Here is a 12,162-nt window from a genome sequence, read left to right as displayed (position 1 = left end):
GTTTCTGCATGTTGCTGTGAGTCTCCTCCCAGCTATGCAGAGGCTCTGCAAAATTCTGTATCCACGCCATCCTGCAGACATCTGCTTCCCTGGACTGTCACCTGCCAGCAGAGGACACATCAGGCACCATCCACTCTCCTGAAATCATAAAGGGTGTCCAAATAATGTGGCACCATACATAAATGAACATCATAAAGTGGCCTCTATATTGTCCCTAGGAGAGAAGGGTGAGCAGCCACATAATTTACCACTTCAACAGATTATTATAAAAACAATGTATTTTATTGAATAAACTTACTAAAATAAACACGACACCAAATATAATACTACAGGGGCCTCTTGTGTGAATGACCACACAGCGAACAGTCTGATGAGTATAGAGGAAATAGAGACTTTTTAGGAAAAAAGTTTTTTTTCCCCTTTCTAGAGAGGATTCGACATTTAACAGGTGGTATAAGAGTAATAGGGAGGGACCTAATTGCATATTTCAGAGCTATGCATTTTCAGATAAAAAATGCAAGTGCATAAGGACAGATATATACCCCTCAAAAATAAGCCACGTGGTCTCAATAATGTTTCTATACTAGTAACTGCATGTGTGGCGCCCCCAGGAGTATGGTCGCCACAGTGGCTTTGCCTTCCTCCAGGGGAGGGTAATGCCAGGCTTGGAGGCAATGATGGGTCTCTCTCGCAGTCAATCCATACATGCAACACAGTTCCACTCCAGGCCAGCAGGGGGAACTCTGAACCAGGATTAAGGGGAGGGGGTGCCCTCTGAGGGCCAAGAGGAAGGAGTGGTCAGTTAGTCTGCGGAGGGTGAAGTGTGCAGACGTGGAGAGAGAAGCTGGAGGTTGAGCTAGGAAGGAGAGCTCCCTCAGCTTGAGAGCGCATGAACTGGAGCCTGGTCTCCACGGCTGTACAGATACTAAGGGTACTACAGCAGATACCAGAGGAGTAGGAGGCTGTAAATGCCCTACTCCCATCTAAGACTTGAGGCACAACAGCAGCTTAAATAGAGAGCCAGGACTCAGAGAAGGGAGTCCCCAAGAGAGGCTACAGCTGTCTGCCGTGCAAGTAAGTTTCTTGGGAACATCTGACAGGAGGAACTTCAGAGTAACTTAGTACTGGAGTGCTTCATTCAAACATGACCACATATGGTGCGTTAGGAAGGAGACTGCACAGCCCGTCTGCTGAGAGAGAATCCCTGAGCTGCTTCCAGGCTAGCCTGCTCCGTTACCATCTGTAATCAGGACCCTGGACTGCAGTTATCAAGTAAAGGTACAGAAATTGCACCCCGCTGTGTCTTGTCTGCTTCCTACCTTTCCGGCAGTGCTACATCCCCGTGCCAACCACATCTACACTGCCCTGGGACTAAAGCTTCACCTGTGTGAAGCTACTACATCTTTGCTGCACCCTACCATCAGTCCCAGCGGATCTGTCTGCAGCGTCAGCTTAACATCTCCCTTGCCGAACACCACAGGTGGCGTCACAAACTATTCCATTACACCATTACATTTCCCCATTACTTGGGCGCCCAGGGCCACGGACCGGGTCACCGCTGCTGTGACACATCCCACTGACACCGGCCTGGTACCGAGTACCGCACAGCCCTGGGAGGGCGACCCACATGCATATAAGTAACCAAGTATGGACCATTTTACCTACTGATGTCAGGAGTGAAGTGTGTCCAGAGCTGTATCTATGTCCGGCTGTGCTTCCCTTGGCCCCAACGTACGATTCGTGTATACTTCTTCAGGGGTCGTTTAGAGAGGGAAAATGGCTGGTACTTTAAATGTCATGCCGGCCAGTGAGATCCCAAATATTGTGTCATGTGATGAGGATAAGTGTGATGGTGTGATATGCTATATGGATATCATTTTGTGTATATTGCTATTTCACTGATTTGCATAGTGTTAATCTTGATGCCTTGTATGTCTGCAGCCCGACTTTTATCTATGACTCTTGATGACCCCCTGTAGTGTCATAATCCCCCAGGCACCTTTTGTCAAGTCTCCGAGGCCTGAAAACCGCCAAACCGGTTTGACTCTCCCTGGACATAATGAGGGGGCTGGGGAGGACAGGGGCTGGGCTAGTCAGTTGCTGTGTGCAGAGCATGGTGTGAAGACAGGACTTCGGAGAGAAAGAAGAATATATGGAACATGTTATCACTGTCAGCTGGATTTTGGACTCTCATCTCCCTGGACATGTTATACTGTTACTGAACTGCATTCAGATTCTGGACTATCTATCCTTTGTGTGGTGGACTGAATATGGACCTTTCATATTTTTGCCTAAATAAATGTCTTGGAATTGTTCACTCTCCTCTTGCTCTGTTGATTGTGTGATACCAGAGAAGGACCCCGTGACAATAAGTAACGCTGTGTAGCCGGGTTTTGGATGGGTGTATCTTCTCGGTAATGTCCAGTTTATGTACATCACTCTAAAGGTAGCAGATATTGGATGAGCCTTCCTTCTGGTTGGTTCTTCTCCATACTTAAGTTTATATTTCTTCTCCATTTTCTGAAGGCAAATACAGTGTGAAAGAATATTCGTCATCTTCAAGCCATGGGCATTAACTGCAACCCAAAACGATCTCAAGAGCCATGACACCAGGCCTACGTCCGGCACAACCCATCAGCAAGAACATCAGCGTCATCAGGAAATGCCAACGTGATAGGTAAGTAGCCATGGTTGTGAAAATAGAGCACATATAAACCAAAATCTAATCTAAAAACATAGAGAGTATCATTAAAAAACGAAACATATTAACCCCGGCCTAAAACCTTTAGAAATGTTCCCTTGTTGAAAGAGTGTGCTATAAAGAGGCACTAAACCCAAACTCCAAACTTTTCATTAAGACCACAAGAAGCAATGCTTCATAGTCAGAAAATCCACTTGCATTCCATTTGGGCTAGGAATTTACTGAGATTACCCCCTAATGCCCAGGGACACCATATTGATACCTTTGACATGTAGCAGCTTTGCATTACTCTGATGAGGAGTGTAGAAGTGTCTTGGATTTGAGAAGTGTTGGATCTTCCATTGTCGAACCTTTCCCCATATCCCTTATACAGTGGAGGGAAAAAAGTCTTTAGTCAGCCACCAATTGTGTAAGTTCTCCCACTTACTTATTTTCCACCATAATTTGCACAATAAATATTTCCAAATCAGACAAGGTGATTTTCTGGATTTGTTTTCTCATTTTGACTCTCATAGTTGTGGTCTACCTATGATGTCAATTACAGGCCTCGCTCATCTTTTTAAGTGGGTGAACTTGCACAATTGGTGACTGACTAAATACTTTTTTCCCCCACTGTAGATATAATCTATGTAATCTGGATAGCAGTGATAATATACTATCCTGCCTATGTAAAAGTAAAGCCTGGATAATGCAAGACCCCCTCTGGTAACGATTAATCAACTAGGCGAACAATAAACGGTATATTACCTAAATCCTGGAAGCCACATAAATCCTTAAATCTAACATCAGGGAGCCGGAGAGGCCACTTATGACGTCATGCGCCGGCACGCCGATGTTAGATTTAAGGATCGCAGTAATCCACCCTCCCTTGGTACCCACCCTGTGTGATGACAGTCTGGAACTTAGAGACAATGATATTCCTTCTGCAGCCTCATCTGCTTCCTCCTCTACTTCTGGGACCACCATCTCCTCCCGCAGGCTATTGAAAGTCTGCTCCAGCATATAGATGACCGGAATAATGATGCTGACGATGGCGTCGTCAGCGCTAACCATCTTAGTAGTCATTTCAAAACTGTGCAGAAGGGAGCAGAGGGCCTTAGTCTGTGCCCACTGTAAACCTGATATACGCCACCTCCGTACTGCATTAGCCCAGGCTATATGACATCACATAATGCATCAGGGCTCATTGCTGCTGCCACAGTCGCTGCAACATGTGCAGAGTGGAATTCCGCCGTGTTGGCACATCACATCAACCTGTTAACTGGCATGGACAAAGGCCTCTGTATCGATGCAAATCGATGAGCAGAGGGGTGCTAACGGCGGAAAAGCTTACTTGCTTTCTGGAGCAGCTCACCCAGGCCAGGATAGTGGCTGAGAAAACGGGGTTCGCTATGCACTGTTGGAACGTGTGTCTCGTGAAGGCAGAGGTTGAGGGCGCAGGTGGATGCTGTCAGGGATTTATTTGTCTATCCCACCGCTAACACCAATATGTCAGGGATTTGGGAGAGAGGAAATTTGCCCCTCCAGTTGTCAGGAATTTATATATTATATATGTGGTCGGAACTTACAGCTCTCTGGCGCCCCCCTTACCCTCAGCTCAGTCAAGGAACTGCATCTAGGTTAAGTAGTTGCTGGAAAGGCCGCCTGGTCGCGTACTGGCTATCGGGAACTCTGCAGTGAGGACGGTATGCATATCACCAGTCTCAGGCAGGAAATACACACATAAACCTCCAATCCGTCACTGCCAGGATTCTCCCATACCACCAGGACACTTTACTGCCACCAGTTCCTCGTTTGAAACTAAGCTTATATCGGGTCAGGCACCAACCCAATAGGTAGTATAATTTGTCACGGAGGACATGTCGGTTCGATCAAAGAGCCAAAAGAACGAACTAGTAAATTTATAAGTTTACTCCAGAAAAAGAGTTTCCAAAAATACAAAAGATATTACAAAAAGAGACAAAATACAATATATACAGAAAGTTACAAATAAAAAGGGATTAGAGTAAGTTTCTTTCTTTAATATCTCAGTCACAGATAGGACGTGTTGATAAAGGGAAGGGGAGTTCCCAAAGACAAGGATTCAGTACACAGCATGGATGTTCGCAGTTGTCCCCAGGTCTGAACACCTCCCTGATGGAGCGTCCGAACTTTATGCTTTTTTTCTTGCTGACCTCACTTGGAGCTGAAACAGAAAATTAAAATCACATGAGACATGCACAAAAGTGAACAAGTCGGTAGGACAGTGTTCACACCACCCAAAGACTGAAACACAGAAAAAACACAGTATAACAAACGTGCAAAAATACTCTGTTGTAAAAAATATATATAACAGTAAACAGCAAGTGCTAGTAAAAAGATGATGAGAAAAACAGGGTATTTAGTTGATACGTTTTTTGCAAAAAATGTATACTAAGCCACTTCACCAACGTCACGGTATACCCATCTCGGAGCAGTTCTATCTAATGTATTTAAAACCTGATCATGTGAACAGTACCTATATAAGCAGGATTAAGAAAGGTGCTGCACGGTATGGGCACGCAGGGCAAAATGGCTTTTTATGTGCATGTCTCACAAGAAAGAGGCGGGAATCTCCCAAAACTTGCATAAGCAAGAAACTAATAGGTTAAAAACACATGAGACATGCACAAAAGTGAACAAGTTGATAGGACAGTGTTCACACCACCCAAAGACTGAAACACAGAAAAAAAACACAGTATGACAAACGTGCAAAAATACTCTGTTGTAAAAAATATATATAACAGTAAACAGCAAGGAGCGTCCAAACTTTATGCTTTTTGCTTTATGCCATATCTCTGGCTGGGGGGGCTCATAGAGTGACGGGCAGGGGGATTATATTTTCTCTTACGAAATTATTTTTTATTTAAGACCAAACATGACATCTCTGTGTGGTCCTGGAGGGCAAAAACCCTTTCCTCGGCTTCTGGTGACCCTAGAAGTTGCAAAATGCTGTCGGGCATAGCTTTAATTATACTGATTCTGAAAATATATTTTTCCTGCCTCTAGGATTATTGTGTGTTATTAAATTTGAGTTTCAATAGACAAAAGAGAGTTTAAATCCATGACGGGAAGAACTGCTTTTAACTAGTCAGGGCCATAAAATGACCATGTGTTGAATGGAAAAGGGAAGGGATAGTTTCTGACAGAGCAGGGAGAGGGAGTGGGGAAGCTGCGAGGGGGATCGTTTGTGAAGCATGTCATTCACAAACCAAGGAGATGCAACAGGAAGCCCTGGATGGGTGCTTCAGTTATTTAGGCAATAACTCATATTTTTCCTGACAGAGGCCCTAGAGGAGCTACAGGAGGCAGAAACAGAGGAGGAAGTGTTAAATGTAGAGGTTTGGCCTGTAAGCCTTGGGGATTCCAACACTTGTGGAGCAGCAACTTTCCCCACAGCCACCAGAGTCACCAAGTGCCTAGTCAGCGAGATGAAACGCCCTTGTCCATGATTACTCATCCAAGTGTCTGTGGTGAAATGCACCCTGGCAGACAAAGATTTTGTCAAGGAATGGGTGATGTTGTCTGCTACATGCTGGTGTAGCTCAGGCACAGCGTTCTTAGAAAAGTAATGATGACTGGGTAATTGGTACTGGGGGACAGCGATGGTCATCAGCTTTCGGAAACCATCTGTATCCACCAGGCGGAAAGGCAGCATTTCCGTGGCCAACAAACTGGAGATAGTGGAGCCCAGCCTCAGCTTTGTCATGCGTAGGAGGAAACAATCTTTTCCTTGACCACAACTGCAAAACCATAGGCTGGCTGCAGTGCTGAGAGAGGGAGGAGTACGGTGAACCGGACAAACTGCTGGACCATGACAGAGATGTTACTGTGGATTGAGAAACTTGTTGTGTGATCGTTCTCTGAGATCGGTCAAAAACAGCAGGCATGTCCACTTCCGTTACAGCTGAAGGCGGCCTCTCAGTCAGCATGATGCGATGGGGTAAAGAACCCAAGGTTCTGCAGTTAAAGACCTGCGTTTCAATAGTTGGCACGGTAACAGAGGAGGAAGAAGCAGCCAATGCGATTAATGGGGCGGCTGATGGTGGTTGATGTCCGCTGGTCTGCATTTTTGTGCAGTGGGATTCTCACACTAAAGAATGATGATTGCGCATGTGAAGGTTCATACATGTAGTAGTCAAATTATTGCACTTTTTACCTCAACTCAGTTTTTTTTTTGCAAAGTTGGCAGATTACGTGAGTTGGCTCATCCTTTGCAGTGTCAAAAAAGGCCCAGGCTAGGCAACCCTTGCCACCCCTGCGAGCTGCAGACCCGCGGATGCTGCTGGTCAGAGGCACAGTTGTGGCCGAAGATGCACTGCTCCTTGTGGCTGCATCACAATGTGTCTGCGATGGACGGCGCAACGTAACCTCCTCGTCTTCCTCCTCAGATGACCTACTCAGCTGTGTGCCTCTATGTTCACGCCAACTGGGATTTAACACCTCATCATCATCCTCTGTGTTATCACATTCCTCGCCATTGGAGTCACCCTCCTCCTCTTCTTGCCCTGACAGAACAGTACATTCCGCGTGAGCTTCAGATATCTGAGTCTCATCAGGATCACCTCCCCCCCCGGGGTTAACGTCTGATGACGAGGGTCAGGATGTTGTTCGGACCGTACTTCGTCCTGCCCCGGATCCAAGCTAAAAAAAATTTTGTGAATTGGTGCAGATTTCCTCCTCTTGACTCTGTGAAGCTTTTGAGTACACGTCTGATGAACATGGCATAGAATGTGTGAACAGCTCTTCAGACTCACCTATCTGTGGTTCCATACAATCAGTTGAACGGTTGGCTAGTTGGGACGCGGGGGGAAGCAAAGAGAATTTGGGTGCCACATCTGTGGACGGTGCTGGATGTGATGTTGAGATGGAGGAAGAGGAGGAGACGCCACTTGAAGCTGCGTTTGCCATCCACTCAAATACTCATCGAAAAGGCCTACCGCTGTGCGAATGCCAAAGAAAGGTAGTGGTGTAGCCTGTCCAGTAACATAAGTTGTCAGTTGTCTTTGCATAGGACATTGGTTCACTAGTGCTTTCGCAAACATAACCACCTACCCCAAGTACACCTTGCACACCAAGCCTAATTCCCCTGCCACCACGGCTTTGCTTTTCCCAGTCATGTTGCTCAGATAGTGTGGTAGGAGCACAGTATTAGCAACCAAAAATTAGATTTTAAACTCTGCACCACCTCTGCAAACAGCTGAATGTCAGTGACAGTAAATTCAAAGTTGAAATATTGCGTGCTGTATTGGGTTAGTCACAGAAGAAAGAATTGTTTGAGTGTAGATGAGGCCTGTATGACAGAGAAGTTATGCTACAAACAGTTTTAAAGTCAGGTCCCCAACTGTATGACGTTAGTAACAGAAGACTTTTTTTGGCCTCTGGATCAGGCCTCTACAGCTTAATTTCAACCCAAACAGATTACAAAGTGTGATACGTTGGGTTGTCTAACTTTTTGCAACTGAAAAATTATAATTTATTTTTAATGTACCTTAGGTCTGCAGACAGGTTCATATCACCGCCACAAAATGACAAGGTGGGATACAGCAGACTGCTTAATATTTTTTTCACTAGCTACATGTGAATTAGAATGCTATACTCGAGCAGGGATCACAATAGAAGCAGTGTTTGTGCCCTGCTGGCTTTCTTTGTGTACCTCAGTATTGCCAAAAAAGAAAAAAAATAAGTGCTGGAACGTAAATTTAACAGCCACACTGGACACTAGCTACTGTGAGGGGTTGACTCACTCCGCTGCTTCCTCAGGTAGACACAAGAACACTTTGGTGGTGAAGCTCCTGCTGGTTTATTGGAGTCGGCATACACCAAGGAAGGGTTCACAAAACAAAAACAGCGTCTTTCTGGGCTTAACAGGAAAAACAAAACAAATAAAGGGTAACAGAGTCCAGGTCTCAATCTGTAGGCATCTGCCAATGTCCTCAGCTCCTCCTTGAAGCTACGTCGGAGTACCTCCTCTCCCAAGACACCACCCAGACTGAACCACAGGTCCAGGTAGATATCACATGTGCTGGTCACGTGATCATGACCTCACTGCAGGTCCTGCAGGGGAAAAAGGGGACGGTGAGCACCCTCCCGCCCGCACTTCGGGTGCTCACATGAAACTGGCCCATTGAACTCTGAACGTGGCCACTCAGTACCTAGTGTGCTGGAAATACAAAAACACTCCGTTTTCACATCACTTATCGCTGCATGCATAGTGACACGTACCCCCCTTCCTCTACATAGCCAGTGACTGTCCCACTACCTACAGTATCTAACTGATATACAACCGCCTAGCTAACTAGCTATAATGTGGGATACAGCAGGCTTTTTCACATTTAGCTAGTGAAAAAATATTATTTAAAATGCTATACTCGTGCATGGAGCACAATAGAAGCAGTGCACAACACATGTAGGACATGTGCCCTGCCGGCTTTGCCTGAGAACCTCAGTAATGACCCCAGAAAAAAAAAATTCCTGTAGGTAAATTTGACAGCCACACTGGACACTAGCTAGCTACACTATCTGACTGATATACAACCGCCTGGCTAACTAGCTATAATCTTGCTGCTAACAGTTCCAGCATCAGGAGCAGCCGCTCTCCGCTGTTACTGTGTCAAAATGGCGCTACAACAAGATATCCGCTATTTATATTCAAAGGGACATGTGATTTCAGAAGCCAATGACACAAGCCGTTGTCAGGACATTGTGGGTGTTTCCTGCGCCCTGATTGGCCAACCGCAATGTGCACACATAAAGTTAGGAAAAAAAATGGCTGCTCTGTTGTGCTTACAAGCACGCCGCACCTCTGAGCTCTGCAAACCCCCTCCCCTCATCAAACACGTGCCAAACGCTCATGATACACCACCATTATCATTGCTAAAGGGCGGAAAATATTTTTGCGTCAACGCATTTTCCCGCACTTTTACCGATTTTATAAAATTTTGCTCGTGTTTCCGATCACAAATCCGAATGTGCCATATTCGTGCTGAATGTCTCTGCACATCAATACTGTACAACGGAATTCAACTGAAATAAAGCGCCGCAGTCGGCAGACCCCTGGATCGTCCAAGGGTCTACAATGCTTGTGGGCCACCTGAAGCAGCCTCAGGGGTAGCACGCAGCCCACAGGCTGCATGCTTGAGACCTCATGGTCTAGTGAATACCCAGTAATCACTTAGTCACGCCCCTCTAGGGTAAGCCTGACCCGTGACGCAGCGGGTCCACACCCACCAGTGTTACTTGGTGCCATATACAAGTGCCATTATAGAGCATTTATAGCCCCGGATGTGGGGACATCCCCCTACTAGGGTGCACAGTAGAAACAGGCCGGAGTAGGGTAAGGAGCCAGAAGTAGTGAAAGGGACCCCAAGTTGAGGGTGGGCCCAAATATTCAGGAACATAGGTGTGAGGAGTGTAGACCCTGTATATCTGAAGATCTCAGGTGTGTGCACGTGGGAGATGGGTCGCCCTCCCAGGGCTGTGGGGTACTCAGCACCGGGCCGGTGTCAGTGGATGTGTCACAGCAGTGGTGACCCGGACCGTGGCCCTGGGCGCCCAAGCAATATGGAGATATGCTAATGGTGATTAGTTTGTGATGCCACCTGTGGTGTTCGGCAAGGGAGGTGTTAAGCCGATGCTGCAGACAGATCCTCTGGGACAGATGGTGTGGTGCAGCAATGATGGTATAGCCCTGCACAGGCAGGGCTGTTGTCCCAGGGCAGTGTAGATGTGGGGACACTTAGGTAGAGTAGTGTCCGGCGCAGGGGATGTAGCAGTGTCAGGCAGACGGACGCAGGAAGGAATGGAGGACACCAGGGCATGTAATTCCAAAGCTTTACTCACAGTCAGTAGTGCCCGCTTCTGTGCCGTGTCCTCCGGGTCAGGGACACAGCCAACCTCCAGGCAAGATGGAAAACTCCCTTCCAAACTCCGCCAACTTATGTGCCTTTCCTGAACGTCTCCTCTATAGCGCCTGTAAATGTGAAGATCTCCAGCACTGTGGTACGCTGGAGTTCCTCCTGACAGATGTTCCCAAGAACTCTACTTGCACGGCAGACAGTTGTAGCCTGCTTCGGGGACTTTCTACTCCTAAGTCCCGGCTCTCTATCCGTGTTGCTGTTGTGCCCTCAAGTCTTAGATGGGAGTAGTGCATTTACAGCCTACTACTCCACCGGTGTCTGCTGCAGAACCACCAGCATCCACACAACCTCGGGGACTGGGCCCCGGCCCCGCGCCCAGAACCTCTAGGCAGGGCTCTTCCTCTAACCCACGTTCTCTGTGTTCCCTTTACTCCCACGTTCCGTACTTGTCTCTCCCTCCCATGGAAGCTCAGGTTTCAGTTCTACGTCTTTCTCCTTCTTTCCTTTCCTTTCCCGTGCCAGCCGGCCCAGGTCACTGAGGCAGCCGCAGCACTCCCTCCTCCATCCCTTATTCCAGGGATCCCCACTCCTCCCGAGTGGCTTCCTTCCTCACTGACCTCCTATCAGACTGACCTGTAATCCTAAACCATCCCGCTCTTATATATGGAATATTGTGTCCAGTTTTGGGCACCACATTTTAAAAAAGACATCAACAAACTGGAGCAAGTTCAGAAAAGAGCGACCAGAATGGTGACTGGTCTGCAAACCCTGTCTTATGAGGAAAGGTTGCAGGATTTGGGAATGTTTAGTTTGCAAAAGAGAAGACTGAGAGGAGACTTAATAGCTGTCTACAAATATCTAAAGGGCTGTCACATTGTAGAAGGATCAACTTTATTCTCATTTGCACAAGGAAAGACTAGAAGCAATGGGATGAAACTGAATGGGAGGAGACACAGATTAGATATTAGAAAAAACTTTTTGACAGTTAGAGTGATCAATGAGTGGAACAAGCTGCCATGAGAAGTGGTGAGTTCTCCTTCAATGGAAGTCTTCAAACAGAGGCTGGACAGACATCTGACTGGGATGATTTAGCGAATCCTGCTTTGAGCAGGGGGTTGGACCAGATGGCCCAGGAGGTCCCTTCCAACTCTACGATTCTATGATTCTTTTATGTATCCTAAACTCCACCCGCCTCCCAGCATGCCCAGTGCTCCAAGCAGGGAACCACCAAAGGTGCTCCGCTTCTTTCTAAGCAAGCAATGTGGTTATGCTGAACCACTCTATTGTGTGGGGTGTGAGTGCCGGAGCGCTGTCAGGAGCTCCCAACCCACCCGGATGGTGGGGCACCACACCCCAGGAGAGAGGAAGGTGCAGCACCTCTGCGGCGACCGAGCCCCAGGGGCGCCACAGAGACTCTCCACTAGATACCCAATGGACAGTAATAGGTAGCTATCATGGTGCAGAAGAACTGAAGTAACGATCACCACTGCTACAAACAGCTACAGAACTAAAGTCTGTCTGCATCGAATGATAGGCCGTGGAATGGAGATCACAGGAGGTAAGGGAGTCTCCATTCTACGTGTG

Source organism: Dendrobates tinctorius, unplaced genomic scaffold (genome assembly GCF_039654945.1).
Source record: "Dendrobates tinctorius isolate UK_male_01 unplaced genomic scaffold, ASM3965494v1 ptg000332l, whole genome shotgun sequence".
In the NCBI taxonomy this organism is placed as follows: Eukaryota; Metazoa; Chordata; class Amphibia; order Anura; family Dendrobatidae; genus Dendrobates; species Dendrobates tinctorius.
This window is presented reverse-complemented; position numbering follows the sequence as displayed.